The 23,553-nt window shown below is 50.9% G+C and overlaps 2 long non-coding RNA genes across 2 annotated transcripts; one reads left to right on the top strand and one right to left on the bottom strand.

Moving 5' to 3' along the window:
- Window positions 1–713: 713 nt before the first annotated feature.
- On the top strand, window positions 714–8,908 carry LOC142820866 (uncharacterized). The gene is made up of 3 exons (XR_012897811.1): window positions 714–1,084; window positions 6,025–6,185; window positions 8,603–8,908. It is a non-coding gene; the product is annotated as an uncharacterized LOC142820866 (long non-coding RNA).
- Window positions 4,309–23,073, bottom strand: LOC142820867 (uncharacterized). The gene is made up of 2 exons (XR_012897812.1): window positions 16,560–23,073; window positions 4,309–4,642 (listed from the first exon to the last, which is right to left on the bottom strand). It is a non-coding gene; the product is annotated as an uncharacterized LOC142820867 (long non-coding RNA).
- Between the last annotated feature and the right edge of the window lie 480 nt (window positions 23,074–23,553).

Genomic DNA, 23,553 nt, shown 5'->3' with positions numbered 1-23,553 from the left:
TTTTTAATAACAAGTTGCACTTACCTAGCACTTTGCAGGAGAACATTTCAAATGCCTGGGTGAAAGAAGGTGATGTGATTGTTTTGACAGATCGTCTGAGGAATGGAGCAGGCAAGTAAGTGGGCCGAGGTCTCAGCAGTAGAGCCAGAAAGGCAGACTCCCGGTTCTAACTACCAGACTATATTCCCTCCTTTTCCTTCCTCTTCTCACCACTTCCCTAACTTCTCACCCTTTCTAGGAAGGAGTTGGAGGCAGAATTGCTCCTCCCACTGATGAAGCTGGTTGTCCTTCCTGGTCCTGCGGCATAGCCCTCACATTTCCCATAACCAACGGAAAATGCACTCCCTCTTGGGATGGAGCTGGAGGCTCCAGAGCTCTCAGAGGAAGTTTGGTTTATGAATTTTAAATAAAGCCGCAGGGGCTGCCTCCTTGTGGCTGGGATCAGGTCACTGGCTGGATTCTGGTTAGGGCTGCCATGTGTCCGGTTTTCGCCTGGACAGTTCGGTATTTTGGCTCTCCGTCCAGTAAAAAAAAACCAGTCTGGTATTTTCTGTTTTCCTCAGATGGATGCATCTGCGAGGGCAGGGGGAGCGAGGAGCGCGGTAATTTAAAGGTGCAGCGGCCTTTTTTTTCCCCCCTCAAAAAGATGGCTGGCAGCATCTGTGAGGAGGGGGGAGAGCAAGGAGCAGGGTAATTTAAAGGCACCGCAACCTTTTTTTTTTTTTTTTTCCTCTACCAATTTTTCCCTGCCCGTTCGGGATTTTTTGTGAAGGTATCTGGCAACCCTAGTTCTGAGAGGAACTGTGGGCTGGTCACAGTCCACAGCTTGCAAGGCTCTTCTGGGTAGGTTTCAATATGGAGTCTGCCTCACCTGCGGGTCAGAAGGGCTGCAGCTGGCACTTACCACAGACCTCCCCCCTCACAGCCCTGGGAGCAGCCCCTGAGCCTTGCAACAGCCTCATGGGCTAGAATCCGGGAGCGACGCCGCCGGTCTTGAGCAGAGCGGATGTGGGGACAAATGGGACTCACAGGGTTTGCCCTTCCCCGAGCCACCGCCCGTCGTGGAGTCCCCAAGGGGAGAAATGTGAGTTCAGCCCCAGAGCGGGCCCGCCGGTAAAGCCTCCACCCTCGAGTTCTCTCCCCTGCTCTTTGTGGCCCGGGGCTGGGCGCGGAGGGGCCCGATTCTCGATGCTCAGTGCCCAAACCCGGGGCTCGATTTTCGGAAGAGCCCCACTCTCAGGGCGGGAGGTTGCTTTAAGCACTTCAGAGGGCAGGCTGGCCACCTCCTCGGTGCGTGGGAGGGGGGCACAGTGGAGGGCTGCAAGGGCCTGTTTGCTGAGGGCACTGAGGGTCAATTGCCTTCCTCTGGCAATAATCGGGGGGCTGGGGAGTGGAAAGCCCTGTCTTGGGATCTGAGAAGTAAATTGTAGCCAGGTGGGCTGAGCTGCAGCCAGATCGCAGGAGACTGCCAGCTGCAGGAGGGCGGGCGGGTTGAAATCCCCACGGCTTAGCTAGGCTGCCCAGAGAGTGACAGCTCGCACCACTTTTGAGATCCCACCAGGACAGTTCCAGACAGTCTGGACCAACTCCCCTGTGCAGGTCAGGCTCTGCTCTTGCTCTGACACTCTCCCCCACCCCCATCCCACGTGTGTCCCTCCCTCCTTTCTGAACTAGCTTAGGAGAAGGAAGAGACAAGAATCCTCCATCTCTGTGACTCGGTTCAGCCCAGACCTTCCCCTCCCACCTCCGTGTTGCTTTCCCCAAAAACGCTGCGGTGGGAGCCAAAGGGGCAGTTCTGTCCCCTTTGAGCCTGGCAAAGGGCGCAAGGCTTTGAGATGAGCTGAAGCAGGTGAGGAAGGAGTTAACCCGGCTGCTTGGGAATTAATTAACAACAGATGTGTTCAGTTTCAATTAATTAATCTCCTGCCGACACTTGAGTTTTACAGTTCCCTCGGAAGCCTCTCCAAGTCAAGGAGCTGTCCGGCTGCCAAAGCGATGGCGATTTAAGGGGGTTGTTAGTCTCTCGTTAACCATAGGCTCCAGCTGGCCAGGGCGCCCCCTCCCGCCCGCACCTCTGAGGCTGGCAGCAATGAGCTGTGACGTTTCTTGGGTGGCTTGGAGGCGGAGGACCGCTTCCAGCTGGCAGCGGATACACCTGGCGGCTGACTGGCCTGTGTGCTTAGGGGCAGAGTTAAGGTTGGCGTTGGTGACGCTGGAAGCATCGGTTCAGCGAGCAGTGGGGGCTGGTTCTTCTGCTGTTCTGCTCACTTCTCCTTGCGTTGTTCTCCCATCCTGCGGGCAATGGAATGACTCCCAGGGAGGCGTAGGATCAGTCTCTGGCTGTAGAGGGAAACTGGACACAGGTGCCTTGCCGATAGCAGTTGTCTCGAGGGCACAGCGAGATCACCAGCCCAGGTCGTAAGCCAGCCTGAGTCCCGGGTTCACTAGTTCAGGCCTGGGGCCTAGTGTCTGGAAAGCCAAAGGGCTGGTGGGCTCCCAGGAGGCAGCTAGCCAAGTGGTGTCAGCTGAAGGGACCCTCGTTGCGCCTTTAATTTGTGCCAGGCTCGCTGCCGGCGGTTTGTTAGGGACGAGATGAAGGGCATGTTAATAATGAAAGTTCATCGTCTAATTGCTAATTGACTGTGAGGGAACAACACTTCCAGCTCTTTGGGAGGCATTAAGGCACCATTCATTCGACCAGCCATCTCTGCCTGCGAATTACTCTTCCCAGAGTGCTCCTCTGTACAAACGGCCGCATCCTGACTGGAGAACCAGATGAACCGGTTGTTAGAACAGATGGAGGTTAGGGCCAAGGGTATGGGATGCTCTGGGAAGGAGTGGGGGAAGGAACCTCAATTTACAGAGCACCCACAGCTGCTGGCAGCATGTGTTTCTCCTGGTGGTGCACAGCCGAGGTGCACATAACAAAATGTATTCCACACATGGACGGAAAAAATTAGAAGGACCGTTGAAATAATATTACGTAATCCTGTCATTGCTGATTGTGTACAAGCACCCTCCGGTTATGGAAGTCACTTTTGCAAAGGGGCCTAAGGGTGCTAAATCACTTTGACACTTTTGAAAAATGTACCCTACAAAAATATCCTGCATTCTAACGTGTGCAGTGGTGCAGCTGTAGTGGTCTCCCAGTATGTGAGACACACAGTTGGTGAGGTATAATAACTTTTATTGGACCAACTCCTGTTGGTAAGAAAGACAATCTTTCCTTTCCCAGACTAGAAGAGTGCTGTGTAACTTGAAAGCGTGTTTCTTTTGCCAACAGATGTTAGTCCAATAAAAGATATTACCTCGCCCATCTTGTCTCTCTGTGTTAGAATAGAAAAGACATGAAAATAATCCTGAGTTTTGGAAGGGATGTAATAAATTGAGCTGGTCAGAAAATGGATTTTAAATCCCGTGTGGAAAAAAAAATTAGATTTCCCATTTTTTGTAATGTTTTTGTATCACATATCAGAAGGAAAAAACAACATTTTGCAATTTTTGGCATAGCACGGGAAAAGATTTGTACTGGGTCAACCAAAACATTTCCATATTGATACATTTGGAACATTTCATTTTGATTTCAATCCCTTTTGAGTTTTTACTTTTAATTTTCATTTGTATTTTTCTAATATAAAGTCAGTTTTGAAGCGAAAAATCAGACCCAAGTGACAAAAAAGCAAGATTGTCCATTTGGAAGATGTCAGGGCCTCCATTTAGACATTTTAAAACTGTTTTTCCCCTAAACAATCTCTGTAATTTCAGAAAAAAAATGGACTTAAATTAGAAGGGCATTTTCCAAATGAAAAATGTTTAGTTGAAAATTCTCTGTAGCCCATTTCCGTCAGGGCATCAGCCAACTTCTAACCAAAATTACCCCAGTAAGGCTACATTATCCTGTCACTTCCTTGGGCTACATCTGGGGCTGGTCAGAGATAGGATTCCGTACTAGACGGATCTCAAGTCTGATCAAGCGTAGAAGTTCTGTGCTGTCAACTGTGTGTCCTACTTGCGTCTTTAATCAAAATCAATACAATGCAAGTGAAAGGATTATTTTCCTCCCAACTACAAAGACGATGTTGATCCTGTTTCCTGCCTGGCCCCAAACCAAAGTGGCGCAGGCTCCGAGAAGGATCATGAACCCCATCATCTTTCTTCTGGTTGACAAGCATCACCATTCGTTGAGTCCCACTTGCTCCTGCCTGCCCCTTATTCACAGCCCTGACCCTGCATAATTGGCCTCCTCTTTAATTAGTGGCCATTTTAAAGGGCCAGGGAATGAGGAAATAAACACACGGCACAAAAGTCTTTCAAGCCAAAGAGAAAACAAACCGTTGAAGGCGAGGACGTTAGTTTAATCATTCAGGTTCCGCGAGGCTGCCTCCGCTAAGCGAAGCCAGTGGCAAGATGGGGGCAAGCAGAGAAGCCTGTAGTCTATTAAACTTCCTTTGAGAGCCTGCCAGACTGACAACAGCTGGAACAAATTAACATTTCAGGTCTGTCAGCCAGTAGGCTGGGTTCCCCCACTTCCCCCACCAGAAAACAAACAGCTTGATGGCTGCGGTCTCAGCAGCTTCACCTTCTCCCTCTGAGGTCCCAGGCTCCAGACAGGCAGTGGTTTCATCCAATTTTCTTTTTTAACCTGCAAAGAGAGCAAGTGCCAAACAAAGTGAGGCTGAGGCTCTAGAGCAGAGCTCCCCTCAGAAGGGGACGGCAACGGCAAATTCTTCTGCAGCGTCCTCTGATGGGCATTGACTAATGACAGGCACCCGGGTTCCCTTGAGGCCTGCCCATTTGGTACACCTGCCCTGCACTTTGTCACACCTTGCTGAATAAAGAGTGTGGGAGGTAACACTCTGACCTCCTAGTCCCAGCATTAGCCGTGTGAGATGGGGTGTCCACCCCACATTGACCCTAGATGGTTAATGGAGGCCCGATGGGCCAAGTAACTTATTAGGCTGATGGCTATGAGGAAAGCCATAGTTAGGGGAAGCTCACCTGTGTGGAAACAGGGGGATGTCTACCAAGGGAGGGGGCTGCAGTCACTCCCTGGGAGGAGGAAGATGTGTCTGGCGGCTGGAGAGACAAGCAGCCCATGGTGACTCGCTGGGAAGAAGGAACAGAGAGGCCAGGGTTTCCCTACCCACCACTGGGGAAGCGGCACCAGCAGGCCAGTGAATGGAAGGCAGCCGGCGTCACTGTAGGAGGGTGACAGACACTTTTAAGGATGGTGCCTCAGAAGGTGGGGGGAAGGCTGAGAGACCTGGCCAGAGGGCCAAGTCCCAGAGAAAACACTGTGGTGATGGGAGCGAGAAAGAGGCTGTCGCTCACAAAGCAAGATAGTGATGGAGTGCAACCACAAATCCCCGGAGTGGCCAGCAGGAGGCAGCAGTGAGTGAAGCCACAGACGTGGCGGCCGGGATCCATTTACCACAAGGGGGCTAAAGCGTTCGGTCACTGGAAAGACGTTGCCATGGGAAGGGGATCTTCGCTTCTGCTTGCCACTGGAGCAGGTGTGCCGATGAACTCTTCCAGCAGAATGAATAAAACAACTGGAAGATGCGGTTGCTGGCAAATGAGTTGACATTTGGCCTAGGTTGTGCATAGTGGCTGTGTTTGTGGTCTGGTCCTCTTCCATCATCGGCCAGCAGGAGTCAGTGTTGGGAAAGGCCTAAGTCAGAGGTGGGGAACTTAAGGCTCGGGGGCCGGATGCAGTCACCGACTTGCCTGGATCTGCCCCCCCCCCCCCCCCCCCCCAGAATCAGGGAGTCCATGCTGGCACTCTACCCCACTGGACGATAAATATTGTGCTTACATTTCAATGTATAGTATATAGAGCAGTATAAATACGTCATCTGTATGAAATTTTAGCTGCACTAACTCTGCTAGTGCCTGTTATGTAGCCTAAAATACTACTACTTATGTGGTGAGGTGAGTTGGTGTACCCCCCGGAAAACCCTTAGTTGAGAACCACTGGACTACCCCTTATTTTCCAAGCTTCTGTTGTCTGCATTGTTCCCGCAGGAGTCGCTGGGGGAATGGAGCCGCCATGTCGATCCACCAAAGGCGTTTTCCAAGAGGATGGACAGGAAGAGGTGCCTCATAAATCCAAACAGTGATTTCCTGCTGCAGTCGAGGGGACTTATTTTCTTTAAAAATGCAGCTGAAATCGGAGAGGCGCTGGTGTGAGTTTAAATCCCTCCATGCTGAGACGTTTGCTGTATGATCGAGGCTGGGCCAGCCGCCAATGCGTGCACATACACCCCCATTCGAAAGCCATTAACAGGGATGTTTCTGGAGGAGGAGGAGGCACATACCTTTAGCCCACTTTGAAATGCACTGAATGGGCTCAGGCCTGTTTGAGCGATAGAGTGAAAATAGGGCAAAGATCCTGTTTTAAAACAGAAGGGATGGGGAGAGTTGGCCCACGTTGTGCACATATCCATGTGCAGTACCCACGCGCCCACCTCCGCATACAGCCCCACACCCATTCTCACACAGACACCCAGCCGCGTGTGGCTTCTCGCGCCTTGTACACACGTGCAATGTTGCATGTACATGACCTTCACAGGGTTGTGAGTTCTGTAATTAGAGAAACCACAAGGCCGCATGGAGATCAGGCCCCCAGTTTGCTAGGGGCCTGTACACACGCACATACAACAGCCTGGACCTTGAAAGTTCACAGTCTAGACCAGTGGTTCTCCGAGTGTGGGCTAGTGATTGTGTTGCAGGTGGGCTGCAGGCTCTGGGCTCACCACTCCGGCAGTGGGGTGTCTGCACTTGTGCGCCAGCCCCCCACTTGTGAGTTTGGAGGGCCAGCTTCCCATTGTGTGGGGAGGAGCGTAAGCATCGCGGCTTGTGATCTCCATGTGCTGCTGCTCTCCCTGTTCCTGGCTGGGTAACTGCAGTGCAGGAAACCACTTGCCTGGAGGCTTTTCCCGTGGCTCCCATTGGCTGGAATCATGGCCAATGGGAGCAGCAGGGTGAAAGTGCCTGTGAGCAGCAGGAGGCACAGAGACAGGTAAGGACCCCACCTGCCCATCCCCTTCCTGACCCCCACCCCACTCCTGCACTGTGTCTCCCTCCCAGACCCCCACTTCTGCAACCAACTTCTTGGCCAGAACCTACCCCCACCCCTCTCTGCCCCCATTTTGTCAACATGTGTGACAGGCTGCTGGTCTCATGGAAAGGTCTGCCTTGAGCGGGGTGGGCCACGGGCCAAAAAGTTTGAGAACCACTGGTCTAGACAAGACCAACGCAGGGTGAGGAAAGGGACCAGAGTCACACAAAGCCTAGGTTTTGTATAGTCGCTGTGTGTGGGTGGTCTAGGCCTCTTCCATCACCTCCCAGCAGGAGTCAGTGTTGGAAACGGCCAAAGTGGAGTATTATGGGTGAAACTAATGGCTATTCCTGCAACCCAGCCTGTCCCATGCATGCAGGAGAGGGTGACAATGGCTCCCGGCTCCCTGTGTCTTGACCTACCCCAGCAAAAATAGCTGTAGGGAGTGGAATATTGCTGTGTATTGGTGTCGCACTTAGGAGCAGTGTGCCCTGTAAGTTGAGCACTTGTCCAGCCACCTAGGAGAGATTCAGGGGCTGCCCAGCTGATTAGCAGAGCACCCTCAGCAGGCAGCGTGTGTTTCTATTGGTGGTGCACATCTGTGCATGCCTTGGTGCACATCGCAAAATTTATTCTGCACATGGATGTGAAAATTTAGAAAATCAGGGACCACTGCCTAGGAGTCTTGCACACTTTCATGTGATCTTGTGCACTACCATACTCTCACATGCTATCCAAAGGTCTCATGTAAGCAGACACAGCACCCTGCAGTTACATACACCCAGCCCACTTTCCCTCCCAGCTGCATGCTCCCTAACTTGCATTGCCTTGTACGCACTATCACACTCACACCACAGTCTCACAAGAGACAGACAGCTGTGTATGGTACTTAGCTGAGTCCCATTATCAATACCACTGAGCACATCAGTGTATTTATCCTTACACTCCCCTCCCATGCGGTAGGACAGGGGTGTTATCTCTATCCTACAGATGGGGAAACTGAGGTACATAGAGGCACAGTGATTCACTCAAGGGAGTCTGTGGATAAACAGATGACTGGACCCCAGTCTTCCACATCCCAAGCTGACTCTGACCACTGAGCCAGCCTTCCTCTTAAAACAACATTCCATTCCATTTTTAAAAATAGACGAGGTCTAAATGGTAACAGGGCCAGGCTCTGCAGCCACCGTTGGAGGCAGATTGCTCCAAAAGGACTCTGTTCCCATTCAGCCAGCCTAGATGAGGCCGGATTTTCAGAGGAGCCCAGAGCACTGGCTGTGCTGAGCACTGTTGAAAAATCTGGCTGGTCCGTCGGTGCCTGACTAGGAGTGGCGCTCTTATGAAAATCCATCCAAGATGGTGTCCAATCTGTTTTCTCTTAAAGGCACAATGGTGTGGGGAAGGCCGAGTGGGTGGGGAACTCAGAAACAGACTGGAGCCTGGGACTGAGAGAGTAACTGTTTGCAGCTAAATGGTCTAACTCAGTCTCTTTATGGAGACTGTTTTTTTCTTCTAAGTAATTGATTGCTCTTATTATTGCAGTTAACATGTGTCAGCAGCATGCTTTGGAGAAGATGGATTATTTACAAGCCCCCCTGCTCTGATTTTAAACAGCGCACCAATGCACGCATTATTACAGTGCAACCGCACCGTCAGATTATCTTCACATCCCAGGTAAGCCTGGTCTCTGGTGATCAGTGTTCCCTGTAAGCTGTGTGCGTGTGTGGCTGCTCGAGTGCATTTCAAATGCTGCCCAGCTGATTAGCATAGTGCCCACAGCTTGGTGTTTTGTTTCTACTGGTGGTGCACATCGGCACATAGCTCGATGCACATAAAATTATTCCGCACGTGGACGGGAAAGATTAGAGAGCATTGTTGGTGATGGCTGAGTTTCACTGCTGCAGAAAGATTTAATCTACTAATTTTCTAGCAGGCCTGGTCCTATGCATCACAGCCACGCTATTGGGCCTCATTATCCTAAAATGGTTCGGTTGATGTCAATAGGTGAATTAGCATAAACCGAGTGGCACAAAAGGAGTTGTTTTACCCACCACTCAGCTGCTACCACTTCTGACTGATGCGCAGCATCTGTTTGTTAGTATGAATAACACTTGGCACACTACAGTCATAAAGCTGTTTCCAAAGGGAAGGAAGGAAGTACGGGTAGCTCTGTTTTATAGATGCAGAAACGAAGGCACTGAGAGCTCAAGAGTTGGGGTTTTCAGTGGAAATCAGCGGAAGAGCATCCTAGTTTCCTATCTGCTGCTGTAGTAGGTGTTGTTACCTCTTAATAGTCCACAGCAGAAAGGCTGCAGTAAGTTTTTGGGGGGAATACAGTCAGATTCTCCACTACCTTTGGGTCCACACTGAGCAGCAGGGAACGGAGACCACCAGAATCCCAAGGATCTGTCGAGACAGAGGTTACAGGATCTGCCGAAAAAGGCTTTCTTTCTCGACAGATCCCCTGCTAGACTGCCGCTTTTTGCTGACAAAGTGCCACGTCAGCAAGAAGCACCGGCCATTTTTACGCAAATGAAGCACGGGCTATTTAAATCCCCGCTTCATTCACAATGTCGACCTGCCTAATCTGCATCCCTCTGCCAACAGAGGGATGCAGTCTAGACATACCCCCAGTTACAGCAGTCTGAATCACTGGCCAGTTCAATCCCAGTCCCAGAAATGGTGGAGTGTAGAGGCGTCTGGGGGTCACTAAACTCCACCCGTTCATAAGAATCCAAGTCGGAGACAGCTGATGTACAGAGCGCAATGGCCAACCCTACCCTGTCCCCTGCATCCATTTCAGGAAGGGGAGGAGATGTTGGCAGCAGCCGAGAACACCCATGTACCAGGGGCAGGGAACCTTTTTCGTGTTACTGACCCACAGAAAAACCAGTCGGGAGCCGCACACACGTGAGAAGCAAACACCAAAACCCTTCATTGACATGGTCCCCAACTGAGAACCAACTCTCCACAGAGTGGGAGTGGAGGAGGGGGGCAAGGCTAGTAGATTTTGTGTGCTCCAGCCCTGTGGGGGGGTGGGAGAGATGGAGCTTCAGCGTGGGCTCCCCAATGCTGGGAGTTGGGGTGACCCTGAGCCTTCTGGGGCTGGATCCAGGCAAACTGGGGGCCACACCCAGCCCCTGGGACTTAGTTTCCCCACCCTGTGGTAAAAATCTTAGGGAGGGCTCCCTGGTTTAGCCCCTGAAGTGCAGGCTCTGTGTGCACCGTTAGCTTTTTTGGTGTGTGCTCTTCAGCTTTGAGAGGGTTTGTTTCCTTCCCCTGTGATGGTCCTCAGTGCTGGTTTCAGTGTATCTCAAAGGCCCAGGGCTTAAGCCAGGGAGCTCTCAAGTGCCTCATTGAACCACACTGCCAGCTCCACCCTGCTTCATAAAGAGTCGCTCAAAGAGAACCAGAGACTGAATGTGGCGTGAAGGAGCCTGAGGAGTGTGTATTCAGCTGCCTTTGGGGTTTGGATAGGTGCTGTAATTAGCTAGTACTGTATCTTGCTTATTCAAGGCAGCCAGCCAAAGCTTGCCCTCAATCACACCCCTGCAACCACACCCACTTAAATGGGCTTGCATGAGGGCAGAATTTGGCCGCCTGTGTGATATTTATACCTGGAGTCAGGCTGGTTGGGAGGCTCTTTGAATAATGTTTTCATTTGACGTGCGGGCCCAGCTTTTGATACTGCAGTGAACTAGCTTCTCTGTGTGTATCTACTCTGGTGGGAGAGAGAGACAGGCCTCACTATCCACTGCTGGATGGAATCAGAACTGCTCACTTGTGTGTATCAGAGGCCACAGGCTGTTAATGGAGACTCTCCATTGACTTGCATGCTAGTGATAAGATAATCAGGCTTGTATCTCATGCTTTATAACAGTCAGTAATTAATAATGACACTATTATTACTGATTGATGAATAGAAGACTGTGCTTTCCTTCCATAGCTGGAAGGCCAGAGGTTCTACCCCTTCTGGCTGAGAGTCATATCTGGCTGGGGAACGGAGGTACAGGGGAGGAGGGGGCATCCCTTACCCAGCTTTCCTAATGGGCAGCTACTGCTGGTCCTGGTGAGGCTTCCTGGGTGGGCAGGGTTCAAACCCTGAACTCTAGGGTCCCCAGGCCAATGCCCTAACATCTAGGCCACTCAAGAACTGTATGATTATGGAGATAGAAATGTAGCCGTGTTAGTCTGGTGTAGCTGAAACAAAATACAGGACCATGTAGCACTTTAAAGACTAACAAGATGGTTTATTAGATGATGAGCTTTCGTGGGCCAGACCCACTTCATGTATGATTATGGGGAGTCGTAGATCTGCGGTGGCATCCTTGCTCCTCCATGTTTAAGGGCCTTCGGTGTTATTTAGCTTTTCACCCCAGAGGGTGCGTGACATTATCTGGATGCTGCAGTTACTGGGCTGTGACTCTCTGGCTTTCATTTGCCAGGCATTGCATGTAGTCACGTGGCTATGACGTTGTTCGGTTGTTCTCTTTGCTGAGCGGGACTGAAAAACGTTCCATCTGAGGGATGGAGGCACAGATTCTGCGGTCAGAAAAGACCATGGCAACTTCTACTCTGACCTTGAGGATAGCCCATGCCAGAAACCCGCCCCAGAATATTTCCTGGAGCAGAGCATCTTGATTTTAAAATTGCCAGTGAAGGAGAATCCACCAGGATGCTTGGCAAATTGTCCCAGATTACCCTCATTGTTAAAAAATTCCTCATGGAAAGCAAAGACTGGTGATTTCAGTACTGCCATAGATCTCCTTCAGCTGGTGGGGCTGTATCCAGGCAAATTACCTTGGGTGTTAATTATTTGACAGTGGGACCTCATCCAATGAGGCTAATGGCAACATTTTCAAAGGGAACGGCTACACTGCAACACTATTTCGAAATAACTAGGTCCATGTCCACACCGCAGGCAGTTATTTCAAAATAGTGTCAAATACTGTCAAGCTGGAGGACTTCTTACTCCGACGCCTGTAACCCTCATTGTACGAGGAGTAAAGGAAGTTGGAGGAAGAGGGCTCTATTTCGAAATAAGTGCTGTGTGGACACTCCCTATTTCGAAATAAGATACGCAATTGATGTAGCTCAATTTGTGTAGCTTATTTTGAGTTAAGCCCTGCTGTAGACGCACCCTAAGACCCATTTTCAAATGAGACTTACAACTTGTCTCCACTAAACCCCACTATCAATGTAACCTTCGCAGAGTCTGCGATGCAAAGAACATCGCTAAAGGCGACGTACTTACCACGGCGTCTGTTGCGCGGTAAGGTCGATGGGGGCTGCTATCCCATCAACTCCGTTGTGATAGCGCATTGCCCTTTAAGGGGCTGAGAATGGAGTCAGAGCCTAGCCTGGCTGAGGCAGCTAATGTGGGCCCATCTGGTGGCTATAATGAGGGACTCCTGGAAGGGAAGGGGACCTAGCTGCTGCTCTGGAGGGAAGGCAGTAGAAGCCTGACTGGCAGGGAAGCAGGAAGGGCTAGGGAGGCTTTGGCCTAGCAAACCCAGGTTACCAGGCCTGAGGCTCTAGGGGCTGCAAGAGGTAGCCATGGTAGGCAGGGCTGCTAGAGGCAGAGATGGTAGGCCTGAAGGCAGGGTGGAAGGAGGCAACCTGGTAGGCAGAGGTAACAGGTCCGCACACTTTGCCGGGGAGGAGAGGCCAGATGGCACTGCAGTCTGCCCGGAGACAGGGGCTAGACAGGGGGCCACTGAGGCCTGGAGGGTGCAAGGGAACTGGGTGTTGCTGGAGGGAGCTGGGTGTTCCCTGGCAGAAGAACTGGGGGGTTCTAGGGAGGACCCTGGAGAGTGTAGTGGAGGAAGAACAATAACCCCCCCCCCCCCCGGAAGGGGGTGCAGACCAAGACCAGAGTGGGCATGGCTGGAGGGCGGTGCCCTGAAGACAACGCCGTACCGATGGAGGACATGGGGAGACGCCAGTGGAAAGGGGCGCGTCGGAACAGCCAGCTGATTCCCCAATGTCACCTTGCTGAAGGTGCCATGCTGGTGAGTCGACCCCATTACATCCGGCTACTCTCCTCGTCCTGGTGGAGCACCAGAATCGACGGGAGAGCTCTCGGAGATCAATCAGTCATGCCTAAGCTCTGGATAAACACGATAAATCGACCTTTGGTGGATTGATCGCTGCAGCATCAATCCTCGGTATAATGGAGACAAACCCTTAGGCCTAGATCCTTTAAGGTATTTTGGTCCCTAAATGCTTAATTTTATGATGTGCCTAAGTGAACGCAATGGGCTCCCTTACAGAACTAGTCTAGCCTCTGTACTCATTCACTGTGGCAGTGAATATACCTCATAAATGGCTTCCAGATGTTATCGAATAATCGCTTTCATGCATTACCATGCGGGTTAGAGCATCTCTCCAGTTGTCCGCCAGCATTTAAAAGCCGGCCTGTGTTGCTGCTAATCATTAACTCAATCTTTCTTAAGTTGTAGTGAGAACTACCAGTCCTTGCATTTTAAAAGGGGCATTCAATTGTCCACGATCTCTGCGAAGGTATCACAGCAAGCAGGCAATCTATACCTGGCTCTGTGTGGCAGAACCATGCCTGGATTTGGGGCCAAACTTTCAGCTTCTGTAAAAAGATGCCGCTAGAGAGCTGAGGGTTAGACTCTAGCCCATTGACACCAGCTGACGAGTTGGCCCATTACACACAATCTTTGGCATCTCAATACTGGATTTAGCAGGATTTCTTCCAGGAATCTCATTGCTTAACCAGGCTGCGCAAGCCTTGTAGAATATCCTGTTGGCAACAAACAACACACAACACTGACTCCATGCGATGGACCAGATACCCTCGCAGGTCCAAACTATTCAACCACCTGCGGGCCACACCTCCTTACCGAAAAGGAGCAGCCATGAACCTCACAGGAAAGTTCCTTGTTCTGTGCAGCTCCCAGTGAAGGTGTGGTGGAGGCATTTCCGCTCATCTTAGAGTATTGGGTCCCATTGTGCTGGGCACATGCGTACTCCAAAGTCCCTGCCCCAAGGGGTGCCCAATGGAAAAGAATTCGGTCTGCTCCCGACTGAAGACGGCAGAAGGAATCCCAGGGGGTGGCATTCAGACTACGGGATGCAAATGAAATGCTCCGTAGGACCAGGAGGAGGGTGCAGACTCATGCTAACACCCTCCCCAGAACTGTCCTGGCCATTGGATAATTCAGGGCAGTAGCCCCAGAACCTGCATTTTTGGGGACCCCATGGCAGCCAGCCGATGGATGGGAGAGACCTGTTCTACCCCCTCCCGGCCTGCTGAGCTCGGCGTCTCTCAGGGGGTGGGAAGTGGAGCGCCCCGCCCCCAGGGCACTCTGTTCTCCCATGCTGTAGAGAAGCTGGGAGAGGGCGGTGCGACTGGGCGGAGCAGGCTGACGTGCTGCTTCGGCTCCTGCTGCCCACATGGGGAGGGCGGGAGTGAGCCCTGCTGCCGCCGTACAAGGCCCCGTAATCCCTCAGGGCCGTGTTGCCCCGAGGAAGATGGTAAGGGAGTGGAGCAGGGGTGGGGCTTAGGAAAGGGGTGTGGCAGGGGCGGGGCCTGGGGCAGGGTGGGGGTTGCCCTGTGCCTGGGTCACTGAAGGGGGTTGCTCCATGCCCCACTCGGAACAGCCTTGGCCCTCCCGTCCTGTTCGCTGTCAACGTAGCTGCAGCACCTGCCTGCTGTGCGCATTGTGCAGCAGCGATGGGCAACTAAGACTCACGAGCGGCCCCCCTTCATCTCAGTGAGCCACAAGACTGAAAACCAGTGGTGGGCAGCCTGCGGGCCGCAGATGACCCATTGGGGTTGCACCTGGGGCCAGCGCACCCTCTCTCTGCCTCCTTCCCCTCTGCCTCTCATGCTCTAGGGCAATGGAGCCCTACACTTACCCATGCTGTCCCTCCCTCCCAGCACTTTGCAAGCGCTATGAATTGGCTGAACGGTGCTCTGTCCCTGCTCCTACCAGAGTTTGAATGCCATGAATCAGCCGATTCCCAGCACTCCGAAAGTGCTGGCAGGGAGGGACAGGAGTAGGTAGGTGCGGGACTCCGGCGCATGGGAGGTGTGGAAGAAGCGGCCGTGGGTTGCCCACCATTGTTGTATAGGCTTAAACTCCAGTTTCCATCCAGATTCGGCAGTAGCATCATCTTGCTGTGGCTTTCGCTTTTCCCTCCCAAACATGCAGCCTTCTCCCCACGCCATAGATTTCACGCTGCAGGCGGGTTTTGTTCTTCTCTCTTCTGGTCCCTTCAGCGGTTGTTCCACACAGCTGATATTTGTTTTCAAGCAGCCACAACAGGGATGGTGGGAGGGGATCCAGTCACAATTAATTTCCTTAAAGCACTTGACAGCTCTGCTCTGCCCCTAAATCTTTGGTGCACAAGCGAGATGAACCACAATCCCTGAGGTGCTTCTTTCAATTCCAGCCCAGGGACTGTTTGGTGGAACCGGTTTGATCCCAGGGTGCTTTCTGTGAGAGCTGAGCTTTTCTTGCTTTGGTCTTCTGGCCAGATTCCAGTTTGAACGATTACACTCTGCCGCCGTAAATCCTCCACTGGATACAGCATTCGCCTTGGCATCCTAAACTTTTGTGCAGGGGAGCTGCTATTGGACATTCCCCCAGAGAGGACGTCGTTCCGGGGACAGGTACTTCCTCTGTTCTGACAGGCTGAGCTCTCGAGACCTCAGCCTCTTCTATGTGGGAGCGGAGCCTCTCGGAAAATTCTTTCCTATGTGATTTGCTCAGGCTCCTATTGGGGCTCTATGGTTAAGGCGGGAACTGGTCCCAGAGCTCTAGAGTCCCTGCCTAGTGGCTCACGGCTCTTCAGCCACAGCACAGAGCCTGCTAGAGAGCTGTGTAAAGCCTGGTTACCCTCCACTTTACAGAGAGGGTGAGTGACTTTCCTGAGGTTGCACCATTACGTAGGGGCAGCGCTGGACTTGGAACCAGGAGGCCTGACTCTCTCGGTCCCCTGTAGCAAACTCCTGTTATGCTGCGGAGGCAAGCTAGGTTGATTTTTCAACAGGGGGGGCCAACAGACTTGCCGGGCCCCTGGGCAAAGCGGGGGCAGGCCCAGCTCCATGCTCCCAGAAGGGGTGTGGCCTCAGGTGGAAGGGGTGGGGCCAGGGCAGCCGGCCCTCGGCGTCACCTGGAGTGCATAACGGTGGCCCTCCGCCCAGCTCTCAGCATGTCCTGGAGCACACCCAGCAGCTGCTCCAGAGGAGATTTAAACAGCCCAGGGCTCCAGCTTCTGCAGCTAGGAGCCCCAGTCCCTTTTGGCTCGCCAGGCCTTTATTGCCCCTCCTGCTGGCAGGCCTGCTTTTCACTTCTCTTTCCTTCAGGATGGGTTTTCGTGACAGCACAGTGCAGCAAATCTTGCTTGACTCTTGCCTGTGAACCATGCAAAACAAGACAGAAACCTCCCCTCCCCCCCATATGGAAGACGTTTTCTCAAAAAAAGAAAAAAAAACCAATGGACTGTTATGAGATTTCACGCTCACCTCTCCCGGTCAGCCACTGTTTCAGAACATTGTCCGCCTTGTGTGCGACATTAAGAGGCATCTGGCAGCAGAAATCCCATCATTGTGTACTTGTCTTTCACAAGCAGCTAATGACCAAACTTCAGGAAGCAAGCGGCTGCAATTTCACTTTGGTATGGCGGCCGGCTGACAGGAAACTGTTGAGAAAACCATCTCAGGGCTTGGAAAAGAGGAACGGCCAAGTCCACGGTGCGTGTAAATCAGCACAGCTCCACCAGTTTACACCAGCTGAAGGTCTGTCCCTAAATATGAGCACGTCTCTCCGATCAGTGACCAGGACAACAAGGACAGCTGGCATAAGAGCGGAATGAACTGGGCTGTCTCAGGAAACCCTGTGGTGAAGTGGAGGGGGGGTTGTAGTGTTTTACATCAGGGCTACTCAATACACGGCCTGTGGGTGAGAGCCAAAACAAAAAAGTAGCCAATAGAATGGTCTTCTGTTGATATGTGTTTTAGTTGTTAAATTCCTGGACTGTTATTGCTCATTAAAAGTGTTGGCATATGGGTGGAAATGGGGTAAATATTGCATTTTATTAATATCAGCAGAACTGACTTAAATGGGCCTGTGTGTTGTGTAATCTTGCCTTAATCTTTGTATTCATGCCCGTTAGTGTCAAAGAAGCTATTTGCATATACATTTGCATGTATATGCAACCACACTGAAGTTGCGGCCCTTGACATGTGCTGTGAGTATCACTGTGGCCCCTGGGGCTTCCAAAGTTGAGTAGCCCTGTTTTACATAATTGGGGTGTGCGCACATGACTCAGTATCCCTGTGTAACAAAGTGGTGAAAGAGGGTTTGTTGTGGAGCAGAGGTGTTACCTTGACCAGCAGCTGGGATGGACGGACGGACAGACAGACAGATGGGGACACACACACACACACACACCAGAGATGCGGTCTCTGGCCCATCTTGGAAGACAACCAGTTCTGGTCAGTGGGAGGACAATGGGCTATGGAAAAAAGAGGAGAGACAAGGTGCAGAAGAGTGGTACCCAGGAAACCCTGTTTACCTAGACAAATGACGGGAGGAGGTGCAAAAAAATCTTCCACAAGAGCTTTTGTGCAAGTGTATCCATGGCAGTGTGGACGTTCTCTTCTACAAGTAAGCTCTGATGGCCATTTTAATCATAGGGGCTTCTTGCACAAGAAATTCATGTTGCGCAAGAGGGCTTATTCCTTGTGGGGAGAGGTATTCCTCTTCCGGAAGAAGCCCTGTTTTCCAACGCTGTACTGTAAATGTACTTGCGCAAGAACGCGTGTGCGGTGTAGACAGCCGGCAAGTTTTTGCGCAAGAACACCTGTTCTTGCGAAAGAAGCCTGCAGTGTAGACATAGCCCTAGTGTAGAGACCAGGGCTTACAGAGTTTCAGAAGCACTCAGCACCCAACATGCACCCAGCCAGCAGCCCTGGAAATCCACTCCCAAATGAAGGCTTTGAAAAAAGATTTGGTTTTTAAGGTGTGTGTTCCATGTGGCGTCCTGAACTCTGACCCACTGGGCAACCTCAGCAGAGGAACATAATGCTAAATAAAAGCAGAAGAGCTAGAGCAGTGGCGGGGGGGGGGGGGGGGGGCACACCATCTGTCAAAATTCTTCTTTCGCCAGCATCCCTGAACATAAAAGGAAAAACCCTTGTCCCTTTGTCCCCTTACTCGCCCTCTACAGATGCCCATGCAAAATCTAATTAAAATTTAGCAGAAGAGGGGATAAAATTGACACGGGTTTTTTAGCTTTAAAAAAAAAAAAAATAGCAGAGCGAGGATCTTTAACCAAGGCCATAATATTAACAGGGCTGATTCGTCAGCCGCTACCTGATAATATAGAGTTGAGAGAGCTTTATTAACATTGGAAGCCTGGGCTCTTTGTTAATTACGGGCTTTGCTAATGATTTGGAATATTGGCCGGTTCTGGGGGATGTTGATGAATAGAGACCTCGCCAAGATTTATTCCTAATTATCTCATTTGTCTCCCTCCATTACTTTTTATGGCTGAAATTTATGGAGCTATTACCGGGGTCCTCGCTGCGGCTGCGAGATGATTTGGGGGAAGAGCGATGTTTAATAATAATAACAATAATAATAATAATAAAAAGCCTGATTAATAGGAAACTGATTACCCAGCCAAGGATGGAGGGGTCTTTCCCAGGTGACTGTCCCCCTCCTGCCCCCAGCCTCAATGACTCAGGCTTGTCTTTAAGGCAAAGCCGTGTCCTTGCCAAGAAGCCGGAGGGACAGTTAGGGCTGCTGAAAGAGCTGTTTGGAAATTCCTTCTGGCACCTGGAAAAGTCCCCCTCCTGGTTGTGGAGGAGACGGCAGAAATCCTCCTTGCTTTTCATAGTCTGCCAGCTGCTTTGCACCCCCCTGTACTCACCTCTCCTTTGCAGGCTCGAGGCTCTTGCTCTGCTTCTCCAGGTGCAGCCTAGCCAGAACCTGGGCTGTTTGAAGGTGGAGGGATGCAGGACTGGATCCAATGTAAAGCCTCCCATTGTCCTCAATGGGGCTGAATCAGGCTCTCTACAAACCTCATCTAGTGTAAACCAACTCTATGGGCTGCACTGAAGTCCATTGCGCAACCTCCATTTACCACAGCTGTGGATCTTGCCCACACTGTTAGTCCCCGCGTGTCTAGTTGCCGTAAAGGTGCCAGTAATACTACTAGCATTCATCGTTCCTAGAGTGCAAAGTGCTTTCCAAAGAACAGTGGGGTCATTAACCCTATTTTATAGATAGGAAAACTGAGGCACAGGTGGGGAAAAAATTAGCCAACAGGCTAGAACTAGTCACTGAACCCAGATCTCCTGGTTACTAGTCCAGTGTACTACCGGATACACCAAAAGAACATAAGAACGGCCATACCGTGTCAGACCAAAGGTCCATCGAGCCCAGTATCCTGTCTGCCGACAGTGGCCTATACCAGATGCCCCAGAGGGAGGGATCACAACAGGTAATCCTCACGTGATGTCACTTACCTCCAGAGAAACAGAGGCTAGGGACACCATTCCTACCCATCCTGGCTAATAGCCATTGATGGACCTAACCTCCATGAATTTATGTAGCTCTTTTTTGAACACTGTTAAAGTTCCAGCCTTCACCACATCCTCTGGCAAGGAGTTCCACAGGTTGACTGTGCGCTGAGTGAAGAAAAACTTCCTTCTGTTTGTTTTAAACCTGCTGCCTATTCATTTCATTTGGTGACCCCTAGTTCTTATATTGTGCGAATAAGTCAATAACTTTTCCTTATTCTCTCTTTCCATACCAGTCATGACTTTATAGACCTCTGATCCATGCATCCTCCTGGTAAAAGTAGCTTTACGTTCCTAACCCCAGGTCCCTGACATGGGTCAAAGGCTACAAAAGGTTACTACTGCATGTAACATGGCAGGGGACAGTGTTCACTGCCTCCTGTTACAAAGGACTATGTGGTGTTAATGCAGAAAAGATCTGAGACTCTCCATTTTTCCTTTTTGATTGTTTCACCGTTGCTTAAAAAATCAGGGGAAATATCTCCATACAGGACCTAAATATGGGGACCAGTCCTCAAGGTCTGTTAACCCTTCTCTAATCCCTTTCTCTGTGATTACAGAAAGCTGCAGACAAGGGCAGGTTGTGCATTGGAACCGAGGAACTTGGTTTAATATGAGCAGCTGTTGAGTCAATATAGAGACACTCGTAAACTTCCAAACTCCTCTAGCTTCCAAACTCAGAAGACAAACAAGTTTTGTAAGCAGGACTTGCCTAAAAAGGTTGTTTAGTTGTTTGTTTTTTGGTGGAACCGTCAGAAAAATGTTGGGTTGGTTTCTCAAGTTTGCTGCGAAAATGTTTTAGAAAAGCAGAAAATGGGGCTGGCTTTTGTTTGTTTGGGGGGGTCTTTGTTTTTTTGGTTTTGGTGTTTTGTTGTTTGTTTCTGTTGGATATTTCTGAGGGAAGCTGGTGTTTGCTTTGATTTGTTTCTGGCATTTGCTCGGTTGAAACACAAGTGAAAGTGTTGTTTCGATTGACAAGGCATGTGTCATTTGAAAGAACAAAGCGAACAACCCTAAACTCAGACTGTTGGTTGCAAATGTTTAGACCCATTCCTGCTTTTGAATAAACTGGAGACTGCTTTGTTTTCAACACAAACCCAGCTGGTCTTAAAGGTTGGAATTCCCTGGTCCACCGAGACTCTCTGGTCCAGGAACATCTGTGATCCTGCCGGACCATGGATGTTGCCAGATCAAAGTCCCGGTTTAGGGAGGTGCAACCTGTAGCTGGTATTCACTATGGGGCCAGCAGTTGTTTAAAGCAAACTGTGCACCTTGCAGAACTGAAGTGAACTGAAAACAGCAAATCTCATAGAGTCGCTGATGGGTGTAGTTATTGATCTATTTCTTACGCTCCGTCTCCATGGTGTTTGGATGGGTGTATAAAGGGAGGAAGCCTGGTCTTGTGTAAGTCAAGCCTAGGAAGGGCCCTCCTTCCTCTTAGTGGGCCGCAAGAATGTCGAAACCAAGGTGGTCTCCCGGATAGAGCAGCTTTGCTCACGGCGCTGGCGTACCTAGAATTCGTGGAGGGGTGCCGACTGAACTGTAGCAGCACTATGATTGGATGCAGAGGGAATGCATGGCTCTCACAGTCAGGCTATGTCTAGACTGAGGCTTCTTTCGGAGGAAGCTTCTCCAGAAGAGATCTTCCAAAAACACTTCTCCTGAAAGAGCGTCTGCACTGCCAAAGCGCATCAAGAAAGCCATGTGCTTTTTTGAAAGATAGCATCCACGCTGAATGGACGCTCACATTTAAACTGTGATTACTACGGGCGAAATAGCCACCAGGGCACCTGTGCTTTTTCCTCTTCTTTTGAAAGAACTCCCTCTTCCCCATCCACATACACTTTTCTCTGAAAGAGCTCTTTCAGAAAAAAGGCTTCTTCCTCATCGAATGAGGATTACCAATGTCGGAAAAGCCCCTCGCTTCTTTCGATTTTCTTTTGGAAGAACACGATTGCAGTGTGGGCGTAATTCAAGTTTTTTTGGAAAAAGGCCGTTTTTCCAAAAAAACTCTGCAGACATAGCCTCAGTGTTGTGTGCAACTCGCACACACCTCACTTCACGTGCCCTGCCTTTACGCGCCTGTTGCTTTAGTAACACCAGTAGGGAGAAAACAGTCCATAGACGGAAGCCAGTGGCATCTGGCAACAGTGCTCACACAGATCTGATTGGACACATGCAGCTTGTAAGTCGCAGGTTGCCCACCACTGCACCAGCCTGGCACTTCAGAGCAATTCTGGTCTGCCCCCTTGAGCGAGACACTCAGCTTCATGTTTTCAAATATAGCGACTGATTTGCGGTGTCCTGGGATGGCCTTTCAGGAGTGCAGAATTGCCCCAAAAATTAAAGTATTGAGGTGCCTGGGAGTTGGAACTGCAATGTTCTCGCTACTTTTTCCAGGCACCCAGATCCTGTTTTCCCATTTGTACTTGGAGATAAAACTCTTTGTGCATTTCAGAAAGGTGGGGAAAGGGGCCCGAGGCTTAACTCGTTCCTGTCTGTGACCGTGAGATGAAATATCCAGCATTAAAACCGCTACATGCTGTTCTTAGCATTCCCCAGAACTGCCCTCCCGCTCCTCCGCTGCCCTCTGCTAACAAGCCCCACAGAAGGGATTCTTAATGGGTCCCATCGTGCAGCCTCATCAGCGCCCAGAGTCCAAATGGCAGTAGCTTGATTTAATGGTCTGTGTGTGGCAAACTTTAGACGGGGTCAGCTTAGGGCATCCGGGAAAGGATAGCCACTTGTCCTCACACTGAGGACTCAGCCTAGCAAATCTTTACTCCAACTCACCACAGAGCAACCAAGGCAGGAGATGGGGAACTCAGACAGAGGAAGGCAAAAACTGAAACTGCCACCCTTGAATTATAATTCAAGGCAATTATTTTTCTCAGCTGCACCGGGGACTAATTCCTTTCCAAAGTCTCCCAGTAAATATTTTCCTAGTGCTATCAAATTTGCGACACAAAGGAGAGCCAGGGCTGCATCTTATCTGAGTCGAGTATTATTCCCCTGTCTTCTACTGTGTAAACCTACTCGCCTGCCGATAAGAGGCCTTGCACAAAAGATCAAAGGAAGCAAGACTCTTATGGAGAGTGGGGGTGGGAAGTCTTTTTCTTTTCTTTCTTTTTTTTTTTTTTGGCATTATTATATATTTGCAGTCACAGAAAGAGCCGTTTTTTATCCCTATCATCCAGATTAAAATAATTACCCCAGGCCAGTTTCAATACATCAGTGCTGTAGGCTGGGGAACCCCAAGTCACAGGCATGGCTTAGCGCAGGGGTTCTCAAACTTTTGTGATACGACCCCCTAAATGCTAAATACATTTGTGTGACCCCCCCCCCCACTGCCCTGAGTCACTTCCTCTCCCTTCTCACCAGACGCCTTACCCTCCTGGGGTTCCTTCAAGGCATTTGTGGTCCTTAACGCCCTCCCCACTGCAGGCTCCTTTCCCCCCGTCTTTCTCCTCTGTGCCTCTTTTCTGCTCCGCGTCCCGTTGGTTGGGTCCTTCCTTCCCCTCCTCTTTTCTGCCTCCTCCTCTGACCCCCACGTGCCCTTATTTACCTCTGGGTCCTCTGCCCCGACCCAATCCCCCAGCCTGTTGCCTGAGAGACCCCGCCCTCTCCCAGCTGGGGAAGCGTTCAGTCACCCAGCAACCATGCCCCGGCACCAGCCTTACTCTCCCACCGCCTGCAGCTGAGCCGCGCTCCTGGAGTCCCGCGGCCCCGGCCACGCAGCACGGCTTGTCGGTGGCTGCCTTCCGCCGCCCTGCTGCTCTTCGCAGCCCGGGGGGAAGAGAGGTTGCAAATTAAAAACCAAATCCAGCTGTGACTCCTACCCCCCCCCCCCCAAAGTTGCTCACGATCCCCCTGGGTGGGGCGCAACCCACAGTTTGAGAAACGCCGGCTTAGAGGGACATAACTCCACAGC

This window comes from Pelodiscus sinensis, chromosome 27, assembly GCF_049634645.1.
Source record: "Pelodiscus sinensis isolate JC-2024 chromosome 27, ASM4963464v1, whole genome shotgun sequence".
Lineage (NCBI taxonomy): Eukaryota > Metazoa > Chordata > Testudines > Trionychidae > Pelodiscus > Pelodiscus sinensis.
Note: the sequence above shows the minus strand (reverse complement) of the source record. Positions and strands in the feature narration are given on the sequence as shown.